The following is a 26,628-nucleotide window of genomic DNA, read 5'->3' as shown; positions in this document are numbered from 1 at the left end:
AGCTCCCGGAGCTACTAAGGTCGATTTCCGTCCACACATAGGCTAACTCGACATAGCCATGTCGAATTTAGCGCTACTCCCCTCGTCGGGGTGGAGTACCGAATTTGAACTAAAGAGCCCTCTAGGTCGAACTAATTAGCTTCCTGGTGTGGACAGTTGCACGGTTAAATCGAATTAACGCTGCTAAATTCGACATAAACTCCTAGTGTAGACCAGGCCTATGCTTATTATTATTTACATTACAGAAGCACACAAGCCGAAATTTAGGGTTAGAGCCCACTAGTCCTAGGCATAGTAAAAACATGTAGTAAAAAAATTATTGCCCTAAAATGCTAAACAACCTAAGATAAGGACAACATGCCACTGGTGCATGAAATCAAACAAGCAAGGGTTGGGGAGATGAGGATGAAGTACCAATAATATGAGAACGTATTTATGCAGACTAGCTGCATGGACAATTTTGCTGTCCTCTGGCAGTAATTGCGTTAAAGACTAGGCCCCAACTTTAGTATACAGATTGGCTTGTGAAAGAACAGAAAGAGAAGCGACTGTATTTTTATTACGTTAACATATATCCATCACACATAACTATCGCAAACAACTTGTTTCTTATCCACCTGTGTATATCCATGCACACAAACAGATCATTCTATGGGAAGGCTTGTTTGTATCTTATTCTGAAATATACAAAAGTGAAGGAAAACCCAAAGGTGGCACGTACATGAATGAAGCAATACAGCATTTGGTATACTGCATCCAAATCACATGTACCTCTGGAATGGAGTTTAGATGGAGTCAAATATTGCTGCTCTATTTTGGAGCCTTTCAGATTGGAAACTGACTGAGAAAATTCATCTTACATCTCTGGATTTTGACATCATTCATTTCAGATTAGGAATATGGAGAAGAAGCAGATGACCTCTTGGAACAAACAAAATTCCTCTTTTTGTAGAATCCTTACAATAGTAATGGCTGAAGAAAAAGAAATGCATAAACTGGATGATACTACATTCTCCATGCTTCTCTGAGCCATCAGCAACTTTACAAATTAATATTTCTTTCAAAATTTCTATCTAGTTAGACAAGTAAACTGAAAGGGCATCAGATGTAAAACCCATTAGAACATCCTAAAGAAGGAGATTTCTGTCTAATAAATCTGTTCCCATCTCCCTAAACTTAGTGTAACAGTACAGCTCACTGTGCCTCTCCAAACAAGCACCATTTATTAAAATCAAATTGCCAATGGAAATTTTCACCCTTCTACACAAAAATGTAGAATTTTCTCCACAATCCCATAAATGTCCGCAGCCCAGGGTAGACACGATTCAATCCTGGGACAGTAGCAACTTGTATATATATATATATAACTAATTGAAAATCTGCTATATCATGGGTTAGGAAGAGAAACCATATACCACTGGATGGAGGAGATTCCCAGCTTTTAGCCCAGGAAGATGTCAAGATAATAGTTGACATTTTTAGGTATAAAAGGTTACTTGGGACCAATTTTATGGCTCCCTGAAAATCTTGTACCATTGTGAATATAATAACTAAGGCACTTGGTTTACTGGCAAAGGGTATGAAAAATAACCCCAATAAAAATGGTTTAACATTTTCTAAAATAATTTTTTGTAATGTGCTATATAAAGAATATATTTGGGTGAACCTGCAAAACTCACCTGTGCTTTACCACTTATATTACATCCATCCCAGAACTTTTATACCGCACCAAACAGTCTTATTCTATGGATGTGATTTATAAAAATGGAGCAGATAGCAATGACTAGTTAAAATTACCCAACACTCCCCATGATAAGAACCTGTTTTCAGTTTCTTATAATTTGACAAACTTGAACCATTTGGGCTGAAATCTCCCATGCCTCAGGCTGAGTATTTTTGAAAACATTTCAGCAAAAACAGGTACGCCATTTCTCGGAACGAGGTTCAGAAATAGGACTTTGTTCTGTCCATGTTAAAAAAAAAAAAGCTACAACTGTTTCATTGAGAACCTCTAATGCCTTTGTTGTTTGGAGCTGGAACTTTGAATTTGGCAGGGGCATTGCCCTGAGGTCAGAGATATGCCTTCTGCTAGCACTCTGAAAATTCACCCAAATTTGGCCATGTTATAAGCTCCCTCTGAAAAATCTCAATTTACACTTGCTTAGTAGAGACTTGTTAGTTCGGCGGCTTAATTCTTTGAAGAGTCCATCTGCACTGATCATGCTCCACCTCTTCATAGCTCCTATGTGCCATTCTGAGAGTATGAGTGAGCATGCTGCAACTGGGGCTGCATGAGCTGAACAGGACTTTCCCTCTGATTGCTCCTCCTGGTTGCCAGGGAGCCAGTGTAGCACAGAGCACAGGAACTGACAGCAGGGAGACGGCCTCTCCTGTGCTCTCAATACTCTCACTTCTGGCGCCCAGGCAGAGGAGGAAATAACCACACTGAAATGCAGAGGGGCACAGAGCCAGGCTTGAGGGGTGGTAAGATGGCAGACTGAAGCAAAGAATGAGGGAGAGATTGGGAAAAGTACAGGCTGAAGGTGCCAGGGAAAGGAGGAGTGGGAATCATAAGTGCTGGAACTAGGGGTGCAGCCATACCTCCTGGCTTGAAGTGGTTTCCATTAGATGCAGGGTTTATAACTTGGTTCAATGACTCTCAGCACCCCCACTTGTACAAATTGTTCCACCACCCCTGGTGGGGGGCGGGGAGTGCTTGGGGCAGAAGAATCTGTGATCACGAGAGAATGCTCCTCTCAGACTCTGGAACCCAGGATTGTTGAGTTCCAACGTTCCTCTGCTGTATTTAATGGCTGTGAAACCCACTGGCAAAACACATGCCTCATCTCCCTTTAGTGGCTGGTCCACACAGCGCGTGAGAACCTTCTACTGCTATTGGTTACTTTGTTAGCTCAAATGACAGAGGTCTGTGCTGTGAGGCTAAAGGATCTAATCCTGCTGAAGAGCAAGCGGGGAGTGGAGGAGAGGGCGAGGTTCAGAAATGACTAAGTAGGGGAAACCAAAACTAAGATCACATATTCCCAACAGTAAAAATAAAAACACAATAAAATCTGACACTCTTCCAGTCCTGGTGTTGTGTCTGTGCCAGGCAGGTGTCCTCGAGGAAAGGCTGCTCTAATTTATACTGGCTGAAAATGCCCCGTAGGGACAAGAGCACAGCTGAGGATCAGAGTGGTAGAGTGGCATCCTAGCCATGCCCTCCCCTCTCTTCCAGACATTCAGCCTCCCCCTACCAGCCCCCAGAGTGCTAAAGTGACCCTCTGCGTGTGTGTTATGTCAGCAGCAGGGCCAGTTTATGCCAGGATGGCAACACAAAGCAGCTGACCACTCCAGACCATCTGGCCCACATGGCTGGGAATACTTTGAAGCAGTCTCTTGGGACAGATGGCTGCCTATTAAGTGTGTCTCTTTTGCATCTTTACTGTAAATTGTGCACCTACACACCTATATTAAACATACTGCAATCTGAAGTATGGTGCTTCAGAGATGGAATGGAATGACCCATCGGGAGTTAAGAGGAGAAAATACCCCCTTATGCGCTCACTGGGCTACTCCATTCCTACCTTCATGTGTACAAGAATCAGGGCCAAAGGGCTAAGAAATTCTCAGAACTCCTCTCTTGGAGCCTTAGGTAAGTCAGCAGAAATCTTCACAAGGAGAAGGAAGTTGGGAGATATATATAAATATTTACGATGATGTTTATTTCCCCCACATGCCCCATGCAGTAAGCTGTATGTTCTCTCTGTTGAAAAGCCTCCATAATCTGTATAGCCCTCAACCGGGTTGGTGTGTCATTTGTCCCCTAGATCATTTACAAAATAATGGAACACACTGCTGCTTTACTGTGTGCTCTTCCAAGCACAATCCTATTTGTTAGCACTTAGTGGGAGTGTGGGATGGCTTTGTGCAGAACTATCTGTTCTAGCAGGTTTATATTTGAAGGTGACAGGAATGGATCAGATCAGTGTGTTCCATGCTATCGAGGTGTGAGTCTCAGACTGAGAAGTACACTGTGGTGAGGCACATTTGTACCCATTTGTGTTCCAGTAGAACAGCTTTTAAGAGATTGTCTTACACTAACCCTCACTCTAGGTTGTTAATAAGGGAACTAGGTAGATTGGGAATTTCTTTTCCCACGGGGGCAGGGGGAGAGATATCTAATGTAGTGAGTATAGTTTACGTCATAAGTTATTTGGGAGAGAATTTTGAGATGACTTCATGCACAAATGACCATAAGAGGGGGAAAAAAATCATTGATGCCACAATAGCCAGGAGCAAAGGAGCTGAGACCTTGTGAAATATTCAGAACTGTGTAAGTAGGGGGAACTAAAACTAAGATCATGCAGTCCCAGAGGTGAGACAACCTCCCACATGCATCAGACAGTGGGTGCCAATGTTAGCCAGTGCTACTGGGGTCAAAATGCAACCTCTCTTATTCAGGACACAGTGTCCTGAAAAGTGTGGTACCTCTCTGGGAGATGGAGCTAGAAAACGGTTTCCAACCTGCTGCAAACGTGACCACTCTCCTCTTCACTTTCACACCATCCATGGTCTTTACTCTTTAGGAGGGGAGGCAGTGCATCATGGCAATCCTATGGCTGTAGTGCATCATGGGAGATAGAATACAGTTGGGGGAGTCCAACCTACAGAGGAGAATGAGAACAAGAGGAACCTGAATGACAATTTCCATAAGGGAGGACTTTCAGAATCTAAATATTATGGCGTGTAATTTCACTGGAAATTTTACGTTTTCCATAGAACATTTCTATGAAAACAAAATTATTTTCATTTTAGAAAAAAAATTTCCATGGAGAAAATCCCCATTTTTTGACCAGTTCTAGTGCGAATCAAGATTAATTCGGCTATGCACCAGTAAGAGGATACTCTCACATTGACTCCGTCTGTCTGTGTGTGTGAGTGAGTGAAAAGGAGGATGAATATGCACAGGAGTCTGTTTGGCAACAAACACTATGGGGCAAACTGTGCTTTGCTTTTTACCTTTGTTGTTTTCCATCATTGTGACACATGCACAGGCAATTCCTGTTCTTATCTCTGTGGCTATGAGGAGCCAGATAGCAGCAGAGCAGGTTTTGTTGTCCAAGATGAGAGGGAGGCAGAATTTGGCCGTGCATGGGATAACCAGGGAATTAGCACACCCTGTGAAGCATGGAACTGGACCTTCATGCAAGCTTCTTATGAGGCAACATGCAGGGAAACTGGGTCAGAGGGACTGGGGAAGGTGCAGAGGGTCCACCACTGCATGGATTCTCTGGTTCCCCACGTGCAGTGGGGATGTGAAGGCTACTCTACTCCAGTGTAATTGCCATATTCTGTGGAACATTTCCAAAACTGCTCCCTGGCTTTGCTTTGTTCTGTGCTTTCCTCCTTCAAGTCTACCCAGAGCCCATAAAACTTGGGTTGCCAAGCGTAGGATATGGCCATTGTCCAGGCTGTTGTTTCTGTAACTTTGTTGCATTGCCACCGTGTGTTTGAAAATAAATAAAAACACAAGTATAGCGGAGCTCTTAAACAATTCACATCCTGGGTAGAAGCCACTGTTGATTTCATTAACCTGAGAGTGACTCCTGACTTTCTATATAGGTCGTGTGTCTGAGTAACAGCAGTGGAAATTTGTCCTTGAGAGCTTTCTCTATCACTCACCAAGGTTCTGGAGTACATTCACATCTCTCCATAAGAGCCCTGAAGAAGCTGTATTGAAAAGCCTAGTTCCCATTAGCTAATCTGTGAAATTGTCTGAGAGACTGACATATGGGTATACAAACACATGCATCATGTTGGTTGACCTTTGCTACCCAGCTTCCGAGCTGCAAAATATAGATCAGAGACAGCAGAGTTAGACGTGAAAGCCTTGATATTTTCTCCCTGTTTAACTTACCTCAACCTAGAATGAGTTTGCAGCATCTGAATTTTTTTATAGTTTGTATGTGGCACTGTACGGAATGAAGAGAATTATGACAGAGGAAGACTAAGTGCCAAATATTCAAGGGGTGCCCACTAATTTTGGATGCCTGCCTTGATATTTGGAGCAGCTGAGAACCCACAATTCCAGAAGAAGTGAACAGGTGTTGCCAGTGCATAGCAACAGAGGCTTCTGCAGTCAAATGTATGCAAACATTTAAAGTTACAGCTTGTAGCAACATCATCCACAATATAAGTCTGGTGACTAAATACCCTGCTGCCTACAGTTTCCCACACACCTTATCACAGGCATTAAAAACAATCTCCCTGAGAGTGAGGAAGGAGTTCTTATTTAGTAATTTGTCTGAGATGCCAGGGATGCAATTCCTGTAGCTGCTCCCCGCAAAATGGCACCATTCTCCCTCCTGGAGAGATCACTGCTAGCGAAGAAATGATTTTGGTAATTAATTCAAGTAAATGTAAGATAATTAGCAACTCTAAAGCTTCTGAGAGGATCAAATATGAAATGGGCCTGAGCTACAAAACTTAGAACCAGGTAAAATTTTTTCCAAAGTATCAGGATGGTTCAGAAGGGCACCTAAGACAAAGACTTGAGCTTTTCAGCTGACTGTCCTGACCTACTAGAACATCAGAGACAGTTACTCAAAAGATACCTGATAAGACTTTGTAAGGATCTGAGGAAGAAGTGGAGTAATACCTGGTCAGATGTAGTCTCCTGCAAAGAACTCCTCTGCTGATCGCATTAAGAACAAATGACAGGAACATTCAGAAAGCAGCATTTAAATTCAGCAGCTGCTGGCATGCGATGGAGCTTGGCCTGAGCCCTATCCTACTACCACTGCTTTCCATACAACCTGAAGAGCTAATGGAGGTCCACCAGCGTCATGCTAAGGAACTAAAACCCAGGAGCAGGAATTCTGCCCAGATGATAGAGAATAATGCTTTTCAAAGGTATATTTACAATTGTTCATGCTTTTCAAGGAATGAACGGGTTCACTTTGGTTGGAGCTTTATATAGTTTTTCTCCTTTCTGGTCCATCAAAGGTAAGTTGTTAAATCGGGTACAACAAACTGATATATTCAGTTTAAATTATAGTTTGCTGCTGCCAGAGGATGCCAAGAAAAGTCTGCTTTGGAATCTGAGATTAGCTATCTGCAATTTAGCACTATGAAAGAGTTTCTGCAAAGCAGCTGGGAACCCTCTTGGCCTAAAAACCTTGTTATGAAGTTAGGTGAAAGGATGGAGATGTTTTTCTGAGTTAGCCTCAGACGAGGAAATATGGGAAAATATGCTATTCTCATCATTAGCTAGGCTATACTCACCTAGTGCAGCAGCAAATTGCAGAATCTTTTCAGAATCAATACTATGGCCAGACCATTGCTACAGGAGTGGCAATGTACTCCAGTGAATACTATTGGTTTTGATTGACTCCTAATGCTTAGGGCTCGTTTTTCATCTTTGTTTAACCACATTATATATCACAATCATGTTGGGGTAGTGACTAGCATATTTCTAGTGACAAGGTGTAAATGGGTCCACACACAGCAGGTTATGTCTTTCTGGCTAAATCTGACAATTAGCTCTTATCCCATCTGTCAGTTGTTCCCATTGTGTTTCTCCCCCCACCTCCCCACCCTCACTTCCATGCCTCAAGGTGCTTGCTCTTCTTAACTCAGCCCTCCAGCCAGGTCATGATACAGTCCTCCCCTTTTGAGGTGACAAGGTCCCACTGAACAGGGCCGCCCAGAGGGGGGGGGGCAAGTGGGGCAATTTGCCCCAGGCCCCAGCCTCCGCAGGGCCCCTCACGAGAACGGCCGAGGCTCCCTCCCCAGCCCGACCCCGCCTCCGCCCCTCTCCCGGAGCCTCAGCACATCCAGGAGCATCCCTGAACAGCTGCAGCATGGCTCCGGCAGGGCCTGAGCTCCTCCCCGCTCAGAGCCGCGTGGTAAGGGGGTGGGGCTGTGAGCTCCAGGCTGAGTGGAGGGAGCTCAGGCCCCGCTGGAGCCACGCTGCAGCGCTTTTCAGGGATGCTCCTGGATGCGGTGCGCTGAGGCCCTGGGTGAGGGGGGAGCTGGGGCTAAGGGGCCGAGGGTGGTTGGATAAGGGGCAGGGAGTCCCGGGGACAGTTAGGAAACAGGGAGGGGGCAGAGGTTGGGGCGGTCAGGGGACAGGGAATGGGGGTTGGATTGTGGGCTTCTGGGGGTCTGTCAGGACTCAGCGGGGGGGGGGTGGATAGGGGTCAGGGCAGTCGGGGGGCAGGAAGTGGGTGGGGGTCGGATAGGGGGCAGGGCCAGGCTGTTTGGGAGGCACAGCCTTCCCTACCCTAAAGCTCATTCAGCCGTTTGAGGCTTGCAGAAGAGCCAAGCTGTTAGCTTTTCCATTAGGGCTACCATCCCTTTCACTTCTCAAATGCCAAATTATAGTCTATATTTAATTTCACTGCCATAGAGAGATTCATGTCAGAGGAGGGTAGCTTCATTTAAAATTAGCCACTGGGGGAGGGATCACATAAGAAGAGCAATATACTACACCACCTACCTCCTTCCCAACCCTACCAAGGGAGACCCCTCCCTCCCCTGAAGCTTCAGAGGTTCTCAAACTTTTGTACTGGTGACCCCTTTCACATAGCAAACCTCTGAGTGCAACACCCCCCCCCTTATAAATTGAAAACACTTTTTTATATATTTAACACTATTATAAATGCTGAAGGCAAAGCAGGATTTGAGGTGGAGGCTAACAGCTCACGACCCCCAGTATTAACCTCGTGACCCCCTGAGAGGTCCTGACCCCCAGTTTGAGAACCGCTGGGTTAATTTAATTATAGCACCCTGTGTCCATTCACATGCATGTGCTATTTTGAGTATTTCAGTTTTCAAAACATAGGCTCATCCCAGATTCTGGACAAGCTCAAATGCTCAGTTTGTGGAGTATGTACATAAGCTATACTAAAGACAAACCCACAGTAACCGTCTCCAGTTTGTGAGGGACCCCATGGAGCCAGTCTCTAGGAAACAGATAAATGCATGGAGGTTAAGTCCATTAATGACTATTAGCCAGGATGAGTAACGAATGGTGTCCCTAGCCTCTGTTTGTCAGAGGGTGGAGATGGATGGCAGGAGAAAGATCACTTGATCATTAACTGTTAGATTCACTCCCTCTGGGGCACCTTGCATTGGCCATTGTCGGTAGACAGGATACTGGGCTAGATGGACCTTTGGTCTGACCCAGTATGGCTGTTCTTATGTTCTAATGGTCAGGGAAAGAAGGATGAAAAAGAACCATGATAACTGGGGCCCAGGCTTGCAATGTCACTGTAAGCAGATGACACGCAAGTCATGAGGACGGATGCTCCAATGGTTAGGGTGCCAGCCTGGCATTTAGGAGAGCCAGATTCAATTTTGTGCTCCTGAACAGGCTTCCTATAGGACCCTGGACAACTCACTTAGGCTCACACTAGTAAAGGTTATTTAGGCATTGCTCCGTTTAACACTGCAAGACCCAAGTGACTTAGGAGCCAAAGTCTCATTGAAGGGCAACGGGACTTAGGCCTTGCAATGCTGAGTGGAGTAATGCCTAAATACCTTTAAAAAACCAGGCCTTAGCCTCTCCATACCATAATCCCTTATCTGCAAAATGGGGATAGCAGCACTTCCCTACATCACAGGGGTGTCATATGGCACTTAGAGATTGTGAGGCACTCAGAAACTATGGTTATGAGGGCCATATAAGTATTGTACCTTTGATTGATAGATCTTAAATACAAGTACATGACAAGCATACAGGTATTGGTAGGTTTTGGGCATTTGCTGGGTATTTTGTTCAGCTTCTTTATAGTGGATGCTGTACATTAATTAATACACTTTATTATGTCTCTTTAAGATGCACTATAAGTAAGAATAGCAGTACCACAGGTGCAATTCCCTCTGACCTACTACTATGTGATTACAGACATCCCTATTACCTGTGACAAATGCCACACCTAGCTAACTGTTCTTTTGCCTCCAATGCATTGCCTAATTCTTGTGCATTTATTTGAGCAGTTTTTTGTTCTGCCTGGCTATGAATAACATTCTGTTCATACCTTGTGCCCATCTGCCTCACAGAACTGCTGTCCCATTTTTCTGGTGATCAGCGCCATATGTATGACCTGATTCCTATGCAAGCTGAGCCTGGTTCTCACTGCTACCACTCTTTGCTCTGTAAATGGATGTATGTTATGGAGGCTCTAGGAAGTCCATATGCAACATATGCCCAGTGAAAGGACATCAAATTCTGTGGCTGCATTGCTAAATACATGGTTTTTCTCTTCTACTGGTGCACTGCTGGCTACTTATCCCATGCTGTGTAGCATCACTCTTTCAAAGTCACTGTCCTTATTGTTTGCCGCTCACCCAAATTAATTGCATCAGATTTTATAGCACTAGTCTTTCTGTTCCAGAGAGAGCTGCAAGGCCTATTTAGTTGTTAGAAATGTGGGACAACAGCTCATAACAGGCAGTACCTCAGATAGTTTGTCTCCTATCTGACACCAGGTGGTACCTGTTCTTAGTTACTAATAGGTGGTATGTACCATTTTAGGTTGCCCTATGTGTTGACTTTTTGGCCCTGAGAATGACAACTGATCCCAAGGATGTGCTACTCTCTTATCTCTTCTATCCAGAGCTTGCCCAACCTATGCTGCTAGACTCTGGTACTGGCACTTTCTTCACAGTGGCAGTAAGAAGGGGTTCCTGAGTCAGACTCAGCATGGCCAGGAGTTCAACTTCACCTGCAAAACAGATAGCAGAACCTCCTATGACCTGCCATTCTCGTTCTGGACTGGGTCCTTTATTCCATCTGGCTGACACCCGAGCCTACCACCTGGGTTTTTTAAAAATGGCAACAATAGCATCAGTTGAATGAGACACAAGTAGTTCTGCAGAGCTCTGCATGTGTCCTTTCGCACCGACCTGCTGAGACTCCATCTGCACGGACACCCATAACTGAGCATTAAAAAAAATAAATCTGCCAACATTGCAATTTTTCCATCTGAAAATGGAAGGTTCCATCATGCACCCATGCTTGCAGAGCTGCAGGCGCCCACTGGAAAATATAGCCCCAAATCTCTAGGCCCTCTAAGCCATTATGATCCCTTAAACACAGAGGGCCTGCAAATGAGCACATTTTAAACAGTAAACAAACACCGTAATGTTTTCTTCTAATCAGAATAACGTTGTTCTCAAGCAAATTAATTTCCATGGTTCATTGTATGGTTTGTATGTAAAGACCACATGACTGGGACTGCAAGGGAGAAGTCTCACTGAAAGCTTACATTTGCCCTTTATCACACTGTTTTGCTTAGTATTCTATAAATAGATTGTGTGCAGTGTGTTTCCTTTTAGCCTCATAACTATTAACTGGTTTCTGATTGGCTTTTGGACATTTGAAGAAAATCACCAGAGAATGTTGTAACCGTATTTGATAGAAGTTCACAAGTGGATTAATTTCAAAACTGGGCTCATTTGGCACATTTTGAAAATATGTATTAATCAGAGATGTTTGTAATAGCTTCATCTCCTCCTGCATTAGAAATCAGGAGTCTGAATAGCTTGGTTTCTGCAATCTGAGTTTAGTTACAGTTAGGCTGGCATCTATTTTTAGCAACAAACTGTTTCCCTGAGACAGATTCAGCTGCTCATTAACATTGGAAGTCTTCTCTCAAAAAATGTATTATAAGACTCCCTTTCAGCTCTGACAAAGCCTATCCGTTAAAACATAAAACTGTGTTCTACAGAGAGAAATATTTTACTATTCGTCTTGTCATTTCTTGGTGGTAATAAATGCACCATAAATAAGCTGTTTCTTTTCCCTTAACTATCTTAGTTATTACTACTATAAACTATCACCTTAAAGAGATAGGAGAGCCTGTTAGTGTTCATGGATTTAGAGATTAAAGGAGAGAGGCAGAAATTAATGGATTTTCTGAGTTGAGTTACAGTAAAATATAGGGTATATGGAAATTATAAAGGGATCGTTTTAACACTATTTGTCTATCTTCTCAATACATAAGCTGAGAGACTCCTCAGCAATGACCCCTTTTGATGAGGTAGGTTACTGGAGTGCTGGTGTCCAAACTGGGGTCGTCCGCTGGGTGATCTGTCAAACAGTGGGTGGTCTTATGGTCAAGGCACAAGACTGTAGCAGGTAGACCTGAACTCTGAGCTCTACCACAGACTTCCGGTGTGGCTGTGTGCAAGTCTCTTGTCCTGTGTGCCTGCCTTTTCTCATTTCTAAAATGGGGATACCACTACTTACCTCTCTCAGGATGTTGTGGGGCTTAAGAACCTCCTATAATATTTTAACCCTCATTTTTCAAAAACAATAACGTTCATGGTAAGGGGCAAATCCTTCCCCCTTTTCTGTTGCCACAAAGGGCCTTGACCCAGCAGACCTGGTACAGTTACAAGTGCAGAAGGAGTGGGGATTTCAGAACCCTGCACTGGTGGAATTTTGCCTCCACAAAAATGCTGTTCCCGTCCCTCATTCTCGTCCCAAAAGCAAGTCGGAGAGGAGCTGTGGGCAAGGATGGTTGCAGTTTCTGTGTTGTGACAGCACTGCCAGGAGAAGAGCAGAGGTAGCCCCAACAAGTCCTACTGTCTCTGCATGGGTAGGTGGGAGATCTGTGGCAAAGCAGCTTCACTGGCTACTGGCTGCCATCCCCCCTTTCCTCATCCCATTTGCTTCTGCACCCCGTTATCCAGTCCATGGTTTCTGACAGCATAGCCTTCCATTTATATCAGGCAATCACAGTGCTTCCCTTTCCCTCCCCACCCTTTCCCTGCTTAGCAGATACCTTGGAACGGAAGCACAGGGCCTCTTCCCTCCTAATCCATCCCTGATTTTCTGCAGACCATTGATATTGTTTCCCACAGCAGCTGCCTGTTCTCCAGAGGCAGATGCTGCTGTTCCTACTTCCCAGCTGATGATCACAACTAGGCAGGCTGCAAAAGAGAAGGAAAAAAAGGACTTAGTTTTTTGTTGTTTGTTTGTTTTTTCCCTTGGGGGTGGGGAGAGATACAAATCCAAATGATAGTTGTGTGTATTTTTCACTCAGTTTCTCCCCACGGTAACATTTTAAAGATTGCTGAGAAGCGGTCCCTATAGATCAAAGCAGAGGAGCATGGCAAGACTGGCACTGCTGCTTGTGCTCTACCTGTTCTCCAGGTTAACAGAAGATTTCAGAATTCAACCCCTTTCAAAAGCACCAAAATCACTAGTCGGACAAACTACAGATACTCCCATGCAAAGGAGGCTGTTCATTTAGTGTTATTATTTCTATTTATAAATACTTACATGGCACTTATATATTACTGTCATCCCAGTGCACAAGTCTCTAATTGCATTATAACATTTACACAAAATACAGGACAAAAATATTACATTTACAAAACCCTAAGCATTAAGAATAGAAGAGACTGGTTAAGGTAATTAACCCAAATATTCTATTATTGCTGACCACTTTGTGCTCTACTTGCTAGAAACCTTCTCATCTCTTTCAAAAGAGCTAACATCCAAAATTATAAAATGCCAGACTATTGATAATGATATTTGATAGGGATTTTTTAAATCCTGCAGCTATTGTGATGTAAACAGAAACACTAATGATACATAATGCTAATAAATGTGTTAGTTTACAATGTTTTCAAAGTATCCAATGTATTTTGATCCATATCTACCTAAAGTTTCAAGCAGTAAAACCTTCTGAAAGATAAAGTGTTAGCTGCTCTAAAATATTTTTTAGAAAGTTACTTTTAGCCTCTTTGAATTCCCAGACCATTGAATAAATTTGAACCTTATGAACCTTTACCCTGAGAGCAAGCAGTGTAATTTTGGTTATGCTCAACAGCTGCTTTCCTGCTTAACTACAAGAATGAAATCCCACTTTAATTGAAAATATGAATGCAACCTTAACTGTTCATTATGATGTCACCAAAAATACCTACAGTATGTGTAAGAATTGCACACACACACACAAACACAATTTCATAACAGTACATATAGGTGCGCCTATGTTTGACTTAGAAAACAAGGTCAAGTGAAAAAATACTATTCCTTGATATAAAGGAGCCTTCCTGGCTCACCTTCATTGAAATCACACAGTTGGTTCTAAATTCTTAAACTACTGTCTGTAATTCTGACCTCTTGATGCTAAGCAGTTTAAAAACTATTTCTCTGAGCCACTGAACTGGCATAAGCAAAAGGTCTTCGGAGTGATGGCTCTGAGCGTTAAATGGAGATCATTTCATTTCAAACTTCAGTAGACTTGCAGGGCGGCAGCAGTCTTCCCTTGGAATTTGCCTTGCTTTTGTTGATTTTGTTTCAACGGTAATGTTATTTTAACATGGATTTGAGTGTTTAGTTTCATTACAATGATATCTATAGTACTGCACCACAAACGGCACAACATTCCTCGAATATTTTATAGAATGCATCAGCTCAATTTGGAACAAAAGCAGTTGTTTTGGATGCATCAACGCAGACTATCCACTGATCCAAGTTGTCTGCTTCTTAGTGCCATTCCTAAACAGAATTGGCTGGGCTTTTCAGTTGTTGTTTTCCTTCTATCAGAGTTGGCATCAGAAAGCTCCATACTCATCTGACACAAACCTGAAAATTATACCCTGTGGGTCAAATTTTGCTCCATTACACTATCATATTAATCCCCCAACCAGGAGAATTAAGTGTATATATATATTCTTATATTTATCCTTAATAAAATAATCAGCTCCTGCATTTACATAGTGTCTTTCAAACCAAAGGATCCCAAAACACAATAGAAACTTAATCTGATATACAAACTATATATAGGGGTGACTTCACCAACCACTAAATCTGATTGCGTACAGTTACCACTACTCTGGGTGTTGTCAGGGTACTGGTGAATGCTAATTAGGGACACAAATACGTGCAGATTGTGTGTACACAACTCTATGCATGCAGTTCTGAAATTTTGTGCTGCACTGTTTTTAAAACTCCAGTCTGGACGTTCCATATACGCTAGATGGTCACAACCCTTACTCTGCGGTGCAGGGCGCGATGTCCCACACACACGCTTCCTCTTTCCCCAGCTCAGATTGTGACTCTGGCTTTACTGGGCAGAGGAAGGGCTACTCTGCAGACACAGTTCCCCACTGTAAGCAAGTGGGCTGGGTGGAGTCAGAGGCAAGGGAGAAATGGCAGTAGCCCTAGCTCCACCCTCCATACTCACTGGTCAGAGTAGCTGCATAGGCACACAGAGGGGAGAATAAACTGTTCCCCAAAAAAGAGTGGAACAACTCACTCCTTCCTCAAAGCAAGGGGGAAGCAGAGGAGGAATGGTGAAATGGTGACTCTGAATCACAGTTAGTCTTCTGGTCTTTGGTGCATTGATAACTTCAGTTATCCATACCTGACTTAATTCTTCTGGAGTTAGCCGAGCTCAGTGGAAAGCAGCCACGCTGTAGAACAACATTAGAGATGCACAGAGTGGTTCTGCTAGCAGCTGAGGAGCTGTGCTAACTGGAGCTGTAGCCTGTGCCCCCTGTGAGCTAGACAACTTGAGTTAAAAGCACACCCACAACTTGAATTTAAAGGGGTTTGTGTGTGGCCATGACTCAAGTTACAGACAATTCTCAAGTTATAACTTGAAGTTAACTCTGCAGTGAAAACAAAGTCCAAAGAAAAACTAAGACGCAATATACAATCAGGTGCCTTTTCTAGCCTACTGTAAAATAAAACAAAAAACTGTCCGATTGTGAAGGATAACAGACAACAAGATCCTTCATCTCTTTCCAGTCCAGCATACTTCCCAAAACGTCCATCTCTATCACTTCCACCTCCCTCATATACTGTTGAGGTAACAACTGAGAGCCTCAGCGCCAGCACAACCCATTTACTCCTTTCCATGAAGAACCAACATCTGCTGACTGGATGAGGGGTTTCCGGGAAATATTGCTAGACTGTTACACAGTATGGTAACTTGGGGGGCGGGGCAGAGAGGTTCTTTTGTTTTTTGAAGATGACAAATGCACTGCACTGATATAAGTGGAGACAAGGTCTTGCAACAAACCAAAAGATTTAACATTTAAGTGCTATAACAAAGCATGTTTTTTGGCTGTTCCGTATTTCACTTAACTTCACAGCCATATGATTCTAAAAGTTTCAATGGGAGAAAAAAAAATCCTTCAATCCTTTGGGAAAAGTCACAGTTTATCTCTAGAAAGCATGAAGCCACAAATCTGAAAATAGGCCAAAATTGACAACTGCCCACCACATTTTATTGAAGCCTCCCCCTGGGCCCCACCTCCCTTTAAACTCTTTCTTCCCATTCCCAGGCCAGACTTGAGCTTGGAAGTCACTAAATGAATTCCACAAGTACTACAGTTTGTACTTTCACAGACTGCTTAAATGCTGAAGTATCAGATTTCACAGCACCATGAAGAGGCTGGAACAACTTCAAAGCACTTCTATTACTTTATTATTGAGAGACAATAGTCTCTCCATAGTTCAGGTTGAAAGAATCCTTCCACTTGCAGGCTGATTTAGACATATTCTGCCTTAACTTCGTCAAAATGAAACCAAGCCATCTGAAATTTCACAGGCAAGCGCTTACGTCAAGGCAGAATTTATCTGGAAACTTTGAAACAAAGTGTTTGGGAGATATCAAAGTTTTTAAAATGATGTGATCTTTAGCATGTCATAACTCAAAAACGGCTTGGACTATGAATTCCAAGTTTGATTTAAGATGTTAGTCCTGGCAAGGAGTGGGTGCTTTTGACTAGTTTGGAGAGAGGTTTTTATTTAGGTATTAGAAGTGATTTCCCATTACATTATCAACTCCATATAGTTTTTTAACTCTGCCTTGTCGCACATACCTAATGTCGAATTTATGAAATCTGATTTCATAAAGTTTGCATAACTTGCATTAACAGATTGTTTTTAAAAGATGTAATTTCCCCTCATAGCTACCACTGGCATCAGCCACCACTAAAATAGTCAATCATAATCTGTATCTCTATACTCAGCATTGGCATTAGCAATCTATATATGTATGATAATATAAAGCAGGCAGGCCTCTATGTACTTTACTTTTCCTTGATTGCTTCACAAGTTCTACAGGCTACAATCTCAAGATTTGCTGCTGTGAACCTCATCTCCTTTAAGAGCAAGGGCAATATAAAAACCACATTTACTAGGAATAGCAAACAGAAAGGAGTAATTGGCATCAAAACCAAATGTAAGTAAATTAAGATCAGCAAAACTGACTAAGCAAATATTGAACAGAGAAAGCACTAGGTCAGCTGTAATTTACAACTGAACTCTGTAATAGAGCTCTTACTACTTTAAATATAACTGAGGGATATAGGGCATTTCCCATGTTTTTATGTCCTACAGATATTGCATGACAAGCTCAAAAATAGCAACATACAGACTAGTGAGAACAGAACTACTGAAAGAATATTCAAGGTTTGTTAAAGTGTGACAGGAACTATAGCAAGAAAGGGAAAAAAAGGCAGCACGTGTGCTCGGAAAAACAGAGCTGCAGGATAGATTCTGAGAAAGGATAAAATGAAACCCTAGGTGCATTCTTAAGGAGAATGGAGTATGGATTTGGGAGATCCTGGATGCAAGAGTTTATGTGAAAGAAAGGGGGGAAAGGCTTCTCTGAGTGAAAGAAAATGATGACATCTCTAACAAAGTTAGGCTATTTCCCTATTAGGGCCTAGTCTCCATAGGAGTCATTCATGTAGGGGAGAGAAGACTCAGTTCCAACTTCATTAGGGAATGGGGAGAGAGACATGATTCCTCTTGTCCCAACATTGAAGGTGAAATCCTAGCCCCACTGAAGTAAATGACAAAACTCCTATTGATTTCAGCAAGGCCAGAATGTCACCCTGGGAATTTAAGTTCCTTATCCTGTGGATTCCGCCCCTTGCACCTATGCCCGCTCAGTGACTCCTCTGGTCCCACCAGGAAGCCACTGTGAACAGTGTCAGCCAATCACCACTTCTCTCAGATCCACTCTCTAAAAGGGGGTTCCACCCAATGAAGAAATTGATTGTATTAATGTGCACCGGTTTCCTCTATGCAGGGGGACCATGTGTCCCATTTTGGCTGAGAGAGTCTCTTTTTTAAGCCCCGGCCGTCCTGACTTTTTTGGTAAAACTGGGCATTTGTCTCGTTTGCTGCATTGGAAAGAGCAAATAGGACAAATGCAGTTTTGCTTAAAAAAAAAAAAAGTGGGGTGCGACCCCTAGAAGGACACAGAAGAACATGCAGGGGGGAGGGGGGCGGCAGAGCAGAGATGAGCAGCAATGCCAGCCCTGTGCGGGAGGGAGGGCTTGGGAGAGCAGTTGGGGACAGGTGGGAGGCAGGGGGTCTTCGGCCAGTCCAGCATGCAGGAGATAGAGGGGGGCCTTGGGACAGCCCCACATGGGTGGGCAGGAGGCAGGGAGCCTCAGGCCGGTCCTGCACGTGGGCAGGCTGCAGGGGGGCTCGGGCTGGACCCTGGCAGTACCCTGTGTTCCCTTTGGGAAAATATGGTCACCCTACCTCTACGGATTCGAGAGGGGGAGGATGGGAAGGAGTCCAGCCTGCTCTCCTGTCCCAACCCCTGCACATTCCTGAAGTCAGAAACCCAGTAGTTAGCTACCAAGAGGTTTGTGTTAGGTCCTGGGGAAGTGGGGCAAGTGCCACAGCAGAGCAATGACCCCATCTCATGGGAACAGGCAATGGTCCATTCACAGATGGGTGCAGGGGACCCATAGTTCTTTAGCTGCTGTTAAAGTTTGGGAAGGCTCACTCTCAAGGTTGATAGACCCCCAATTAGCTTACCTACCACCTTTCCTCCTCCCCCTAACAGCCTCTTCATGTAATATTCGGTGTATGTGGGTTTTCTTTCTAATGCTTTAAATGCTTTAATGTTTCTTAAAAATAAAACCCAAATACACCACAATGCCAAAAGGAGCTCAAGTCTCACTATATATGCTACAAAACTAGCATGTACGATGGAGGGAGAATCTTCTGCCAGGAAATAGATTTCGATCTGAAGTCTCTAAAGAGTTATTATAAATAGCAATGAGGAAAAAATATTTTATAAATTACAAGAATCTTGAGATAATCCTTTAAAAATAGTCTAGAAATGGTGGGACTATGATAAATCATTGGTGAGTAACAGAGATTAGCAAACCCAGAGATGTGGAAATTCAGCTGTAGCCCATAACACTGACCCAAAGTCTGAATTTGCAAAACAAAGTCTGCTTTCTGTTGCTCCAGGAAGGGGATCTCTGAGTCTGTGTCTTCTTGAGCAGCCTCTTCTCCCTGGAGCCAGCCCTATCCTATCAGAGACAGACGTCAAGGCTGAGGCAAATTTCCAGTGATCATGTTTGGTTTGGCAAACTTAAGTGTGGTTAGCTTGGCAGGTTGGTATTTCAATACATACCATTTATTTAATCCTAGTACATTCCAAATTATTTTGATGAAGGACAGAATGTGTCACTGAGGGAAAAGCCAAAGCTGATACGTCACCCAGAGGAGCACATAAAGTTAGGCACTGAAGGACTTGCTGTGCCAGAGTGTCAAAATTGGACTGCCAATCTGCTACAGATCCTAAAGGAGAAACAAGCAGAACCTAGAAAGAATGCAACAGTTCCAATAGGAAATATTATGCAAGGCACGAAGAGTAATAATTGGCCTAGAAGTGATCAGCATTAGGGAATAGAAGCTTAAATGATCATAACTCTCAAGGACAGTTAACACTCAGACCTCCACCATTTCATAAAGTTACTGGCTCAGTCCTGACTGTATACAAATCATTTTTTAAAAGATCGCTCGACAACTTAAAGGTGCCAGTTCTTACCAAGCAATAATTTGTACCTCCTGGATGGAGGGAAACCATTTGATTATCAGCACCATCTTTTAAAAGAAAAAAAGGCAGCATTATACTATGCAATCTATAATCAACAATAAGTTACAAAATGATTCACCATACTTCATTCAAACAGCACTATTTTTCAGAGGTTGGTTGAGTATGTAGACAGTGTTGTTATTATTTTAGTTATTTACTGAGCACCCAGAAGTGTGTTAAGTATCTCACAAGACCAGGAATGCATATAAATCACCAATTTCAAACCTGAGTACCTAAAGTTAGGCTGATTTGCAGAGATACTGGCCAACTACAGGTCCCAGTGAAGACAATGGGAACTGCACTGCTCAGAACCTTTGAAAATCAGGCCACTCACTTCTGAAAGTGGGAAATAAATAACCAAGATTCTCTGTATCCTACAGTAATTCACAACTCTAAAAAAACCCTAAATGGTTTCTGTTTGTGTTAACGTGCTCATGAAGTGATACTCGGTAGATAGTGGCAATGCTCAAACGGGAAGAGAAAGGGACGTAATGTTATGCTTTCATTTTTTCAGCATGCATCATTGAGAAGTATGGGTATAAAATAGCTACATTTATTCCATTCCAATCCAAATACTGGTTGCTAAAGAGCAAAAGATGCGTGGGCTCACGCTGGAAGAGAACTAGAGGAAGGGCAGCATTTAAAAGTTAGATCCCACATGCAGAGCTCTATCAGAATTAGGGTGACCAGATGTCCTGATAAAATCAGGATTGTCCTGATCTTAGAGGCTTTGTCCCCCGTCCTGATCAAAGAACTGTTGGGACGTCATTTGCCCTGATTTTTCAAGGGGCTGAAGGAGCTCAAGTCCCAGTTGCGCAGAGCTCATGGTCCTTCAGACTTGCACTGCAAGGCTCGGACTCTTTCAAGAAGCCCTACCGTACAAGGTAGGCCTATGTGCACATTCAATTTTTAATTTTTTTTTAATCTTATATACACAACTATCCCTCCCTCTTCTATCCCCTGGAAAAAAGAAGTGTCCTGATTTGACACACTTCCTATCTGGTCACCCTAATCAGAATGTTCCGTTACAAGGCTACTGAAACCTGATGCACATCTGTGTAAAAGTTCATTATAATCCTTTTTGTTACTCTTGGTATTATGAATATGTGATAAAAATTAAAAATAAATCCCTATAGTTAAATGTAAACACTTGATTTATTAATTTAGAATTTCTGTGCAAGTCTTTTGTGTTGTAAATGTATTTGAAATACAGTATTAAGGATTTTTCCCAGAAATACCTCAAATGTGATACAAACAGGTAAGCAGATTTATCTGCACATTTGTCTTCTTCAGAATTAGATCTCCCTCATTTCAAACACCAGTGCCAAGGGATTATCTACTTGGCAGCTTTCTATGGGGAAGGAGGCAGATTCTGATCTCACTTGAACTGGCGTAAACCCAGAATAATTCAATTTCAGCAGTTTATTCCAAATTTACATTGATTTAACAGAGATAGACGTTTGCCTAATCTTCATATAAATAGTTTCACTCCACAAAAGCTGTTCTGGGTGAAACTGGTTAACATACTTTAACCTCCAATCATCCCTGTCACAGGGTTGCTGACCTATTTAAGGGTGTCTAGGCCCAAGCTACCTTTGATGAACTAATTTAAGGAGGCCATCTAGGTAGTTAATTGAACAACCAGCACCTGGGCCGATAAAAGGTCATCAGGGCTCAGTTGCTTGGAGGTGCTCAGAGAGAGAGAGAGAACTCTCCTAAGAAAGTGGAAATCCTAGTGACCAGAGTCCCCAAAGAGGATGGTTGTGAAACCCACAAGTGCAAAGGGAGAGCCTTTATTGCAAGTTTATTTTGGGATTTAATAGTAGAATTGCAGTGGGGGAATTTTGGCTGTAACCTTTTTGGACTATTAGCGTTCTTAGGGGCCCTGAGAGAAGGGACAAAGAGCAAGCATGTGCCTGGAACACCACATTAGATCAGCAAGGGGCGCTAAAGGGCAGCCACCCCCACAACAATCCCTATTCACCGCTTTCTCTGACACTTTGCCCCTATGTCTTGTACATCTCCAACATGTTCAGTAACACTGTACACAGCATATTTCTTACTACTGTGCTATAAAGCAAAACCATGTATTTTCCCATGCACACAGTCCCACATCACACAATTCACTAGTATGGAAATATCTAACAGGCATATACGCTAATGTTCCTGAGATATCAGTGCAGCAGACAGAGTCCTTCAGGAAAGATTTGAACGAGAAAAGCATTCCAGCAGACCAAGTGGGTATTAGTATTCCAGTGCATGTGTATTACACCCACACTCCATTGAATTATACAAACATATCATCATCAAGACTTGGCCCTACTTACTTATTTGTTTTTACCTTTTCCTCCTACCATCTCTCTCTTTGACTGTTATTTTTTCCTTTTTAAAGCTCTTGAAAACACCCAGTACATTTTGAGTGCTACCAGAAACAAATGAAATAAAAGTAATAGGTACGTATTTATGAGTGGTTAAACTACATCACAATTGGCTTAATCTTGTCTTTCAAAAAGGTCAATTTCTTTACATAAATTGCACTGTACTAGAAAACTGAGCAGATGTGTCCCAGAAACAAATCAATTTATTTCCTAGAAGTTATAGTTTGAAATGTCTGTAAGCAGACTGTATTGTTACAGCTTTCTTTCTAGCTTTTTCCTCCGTCATCTTAGCAATGCAACTGATCAAAGTCAATTGACTGTTCATTGGGCACTGATTCACCAATGCTTTTGGCACAGCCCCCTCGAAATGTATTATTTGATGTGACAGATTACAGCAGCAAAGCTATAGACCACAGAGTCCCCAAATTATTTGAAAGATATTTGCACAATAGGTGCCAAAATTTCAAATTGTATGCTGTTTACAACAAAGCTGTTTGGTACCTTGGTAGTTCACCTGGATCTATACTGGTGTTTATATGTAAAATCTTCATAGCTCTTTGTACAAGGCATGGTTCACTATGTGCATTAAGAGTGCTATATACTGACCACAGAAATGGTCACTGGGAGCAATTCAAAATGTTTTACAAGAATGCTTCAGTGATATCAAGAGCAGGGCTACTGGCCAGTAGCAAAACTGTAATTATGTTAACTGGATCTGAGAGTAAGGATTGAGTTGCCAGAATTCCTCTCTAATCTTACTCCCAATCCAGAACTTTCCCCAAAGTACATAGGCCTTGATAAAGTTCAATTTCAATGCAAATGAAAGCGTGCAGCTGGAAATCCTTTTGTTTGTGTTGTTTTAAATTAAGGACACATCATTTCAATTACAAAGGTAGGATTATCTGTGCAGATGCAGAGTCATTTTGGGCTTTTGCAGCAGAAACTTTACAGAAATGAAGAAATCATTGAGAACATTTACAAAAGTGTAATTATATTTGAAAAGCCATGCAATCTTGTATCAGATTCATGGCTCTGTTCCTTGAAAGCAATAGGAATGTTGTCATTTACCAAAATGAGCACAGGACCTGGCCCTAAAGGTTGTCTAGATTGTACAAGCACAGTGTCTGACCACCTCAGAACAATGCATGTCCAAACCATGAAGGGTTGCTCCATTATTTGCAGCTTGTTCAGTCAGCAGTTCAGTTACTTAATGCGTTAAGTCATCATTACATCTGCCTACCATTTTTTAATCTGCCTGAACTCTAAAATCTTTTCCGAAACCCCTCTTCTTGCCGTCAAACAGCCCCCAATCTCTTCCATCTCATCATCAGAAGCAAGTTCCCTACAGACCAGGACCCACCAACTCAAAGCGGCGCCAGACCCTGGCAAAACAACAGATGCAAAACCTGCGGAAATATCTCCACTGCTACAATGATTAACACCCACCACCCTTCCCCATACCACACCTTTCAAGATCCATGGGTCCTACACATGCATATGACAACATGTGGTGTACCTCATCCAGCGCACTAAAAGCTCCACTAGCAACTATGTGGGTGAAACCAGACACTCACTATTCTCTCAAATAAACTCAACCAGGAAAATGAGAAAAGACAAAAACACCCCAGATCACCTGTGGGTGAACACTTTTCCCGAAGTGGTCACTCTATATCTGACCTACCAGTCCTGACCCTCAAAGGAAACCTGCACAACACTTTCAAAAGACGAGCCTGGAAGCTTACATTCATAACTTTGCTAGATACTAAAATCATAGACTGAACAGACACAATGGATTTATGGCTTATTACAACAATCTATAACCAACTAATAACCCACCCCAGTTGCTTTCCCCTCTTCCTTTCCTCCCTACGATTGGAGGGGTGTTAATGGGCCATTTCAGCTTGAATGTGAGTTAACTACTTACGCTAAACGATTTGTTACATTTTGTATTTAGCTGTGACACTCCGAGACCCTGTCTCACTACTGCAGTAGCTCTCAAGTATCCTGTTCAGGAGTCTGATTTGTCTTATATATCCCCAAGTTACACCTCACTTACAAAATCAAACATAAAAATACAAAAGTGTCACAATACCTATTACTGAAAAATTGTGTACTTTCTCACCACAATTATAAAAAATCAACTGTAATATAAATATTGCACTTACATTTTAGCGTATAGTATATGGGGCAGTATAAACAAGTTACCGTCTGCATGAAATTTTAGTTTTTACTGACTTCGCTAGAGCTTTTTATGTAGCTTATTTTAAAACTAGGCAAATATCTAGATGAGCTGACGTACACCCTGGAAGACTTCTGTATACCTCCAGTGGTACACGTAGCCCTGGTTGAGAACCATTGCACTACAGGTTACTTCAATATAACTTACGTCGCTCAGGAGTGTGACTTACGCACACCCTTGAGCAACGGAAATTATACTGACCTGCGCACCAGTGTTGGCAGTGCTATGTCGGCGGGAGAGCTTCCCCATCGACAGTTACTGCCTCTCACAGAGGCAGGAGTTATTAAGCCTACAGGAGAACTCTCTCCCGTCAACTTAGAGCATCTCTACCACAAGCGCTGCAGCTGCATCGCTGTAAATGCTGTAATCAGTGATGAGCTGCCAAAATCATAACAATGGTTCCCTCCTCACTCCAGGAGGGATCATGCCCCCCCCCCCGGACTCCTGCCCCATCCAACCCCTCGCGTTCCTTGATGCCCCCCCCACCCCAGGGACCCCTGCCCCATCCACCCCCTTCCCTGTACCCTGAGTGCCCTCCGTCGCCCCATCCAACCCCTCCTCTCATTCTTGATGGCCCCCTGGGTCCCCTGCCCCATCCAACCACCCCTTCTCTCTGTCCCCTGACTGCCCCTGGAACCCTTGCCCCTGACTGCCTCCCACCGCCCCATCCAACCCCTGATCCTTTCTGACTGCCCCACCAGGACCCTTGCCCCTATTCAATCCCCCTGTTCCATGCCCTCTGACCCCCACCCCAAACTCCCTACCTCTCTCCAACACCCCCTCCCTGCCCCCTTACCGCGCTGCCTGGACGTGGCTGGCGGCGCTACGGTCCGGCCGCTGCTGGAGCCGGGAGCCCGGGGACGCGGGGCGGGACAGGAGTCGCGCAGCCGGAGGATGTGGTGGGAGCCCAGCGGCCGGAGCCAGGCGGCTGGCCGGACGGAGCCAGAGTTGGAACCGGGCAGCCGGGGCCATCGCCACGCCCGGACCCACGCTGCCGGAGCCCGGCCCCCTGGCAAAACAGCAGGAGCCGGGTGGCTGGAGCCACGGGGCCAGGCCGGGCCGGAGCTGGGGGGCCGTGTCCAGAGCCGGGCATCCAGGTAGGTGGGGTCACGGCCACCGCCGTGCCCGGACCCGCACTACCGGAGCCGGGCGGCCGGCGAAGCGGGGCTGGGGAGGGTCGGGGACGCGGGGCTGGGGAGGGTCGCAGCCGGAGCCGGGCGGCTGGGGACGCGGGGCTGGGGAGGGTCAGGGTCAGGGACGCGGGGCGGGATGCGGCTGGAGCCCGGCGGCCGGGGACGCGGGGCGGGGGAGGGCCTGGGCCGGGGACGCGGGGCTGGGAAGGGTCGGGGCCGGGCGGCCGGGAACGTGGGGCCGGGCGGCCGGGGACGCTGGGTCGGGGAGGGTCAGGGTCGGGACGCGGCCGCCCGGACGCGGGCTGGGAGGGTCGGGGCCGGGAACGCGGGCCGGGAGGGTCGGGCCGGAACGCGGGCCGAGCGGCTGGGAGGGTCGGGGCCGAACGTGGGGCCGAGCGGCCGGGGACGCTGGGTCGGGGAGGGTCAGGGTCGGGGCCGCGGGGCCGCCCGGACGCGGGGCTGGGGAGGGTCGGGGCCGGGAACGCGGGGCCGAGCGGCCGGGGAGGGTTGGGGCTGGGGAGGGTCGGGGCCGGGAACGCGGGGCCGGGTGGCCGGGGACGCGGTGTTCGGGGCGGGCCGCGGCTGGAGACTGTCCGGGGCACACGGCCCCCCTAGTTCCCTACCTCAGCGTCCTCTTCCTTGTCCTGAGTGGGAAGCCTGCTTGCTTCTCAGCCCTCCCAGGCTTCCCGCGCGAACAGCTGATTCGCGGGAAGCAGGGAGGAGCATTCATGGCAGGAGGTGGAGGCTGAGCTGGGGCCGCAGCAGGGAGCGCTTGTTAAATTTAAATGCTCTTTTAGAACCAGTTTGTCCCATGGGGAACAACTGGTTCTAAAAGGGCTTCTAAATTTAACAACCGGTTCCCGCGAACCGGTGCGAACCAGCTGCAGCTCACCACTGGCTGTAATGTAGATGTAGTTTGAGTACGTCTCCCATACCTGAAGAAGAGCTCTGTGTAAGCTCAAAAGCTTGTCTCTCTCACCAACAGATGTTGG

At 44.5% G+C, this 26,628-nt stretch overlaps 1 long non-coding RNA gene across 2 annotated transcripts in view; it reads right to left on the bottom strand.

The window, feature by feature from the left end:
* LOC120372348 overlaps positions 1–26,628 on the bottom strand; it is a 57,280-nt gene that overhangs the window by 27,314 nt on the left and 3,338 nt on the right. The window contains exons 2-4 of one of the 2 annotated variants that reach the window (XR_005584911.1): positions 12,795–12,942; positions 4,525–4,664; positions 772–972 (exon numbers count right to left, since the gene is read on the bottom strand). This is a non-coding gene — a long non-coding RNA (uncharacterized LOC120372348). The remainder of the gene's footprint in view (positions 1–771; positions 973–4,524; positions 4,665–12,794; positions 12,943–26,628) is intronic. The other variant, XR_005584912.1, reaches the window with a different exon arrangement.

Source organism: Mauremys reevesii, linkage group 9 (assembly GCF_016161935.1).
Source record: "Mauremys reevesii isolate NIE-2019 linkage group 9, ASM1616193v1, whole genome shotgun sequence".
Taxonomy (NCBI): Eukaryota; Metazoa; Chordata; order Testudines; family Geoemydidae; genus Mauremys; species Mauremys reevesii.
The sequence above is the reverse complement of the archived record's forward strand: the minus strand, read 5'-3'. Positions and strand labels throughout refer to the sequence as shown.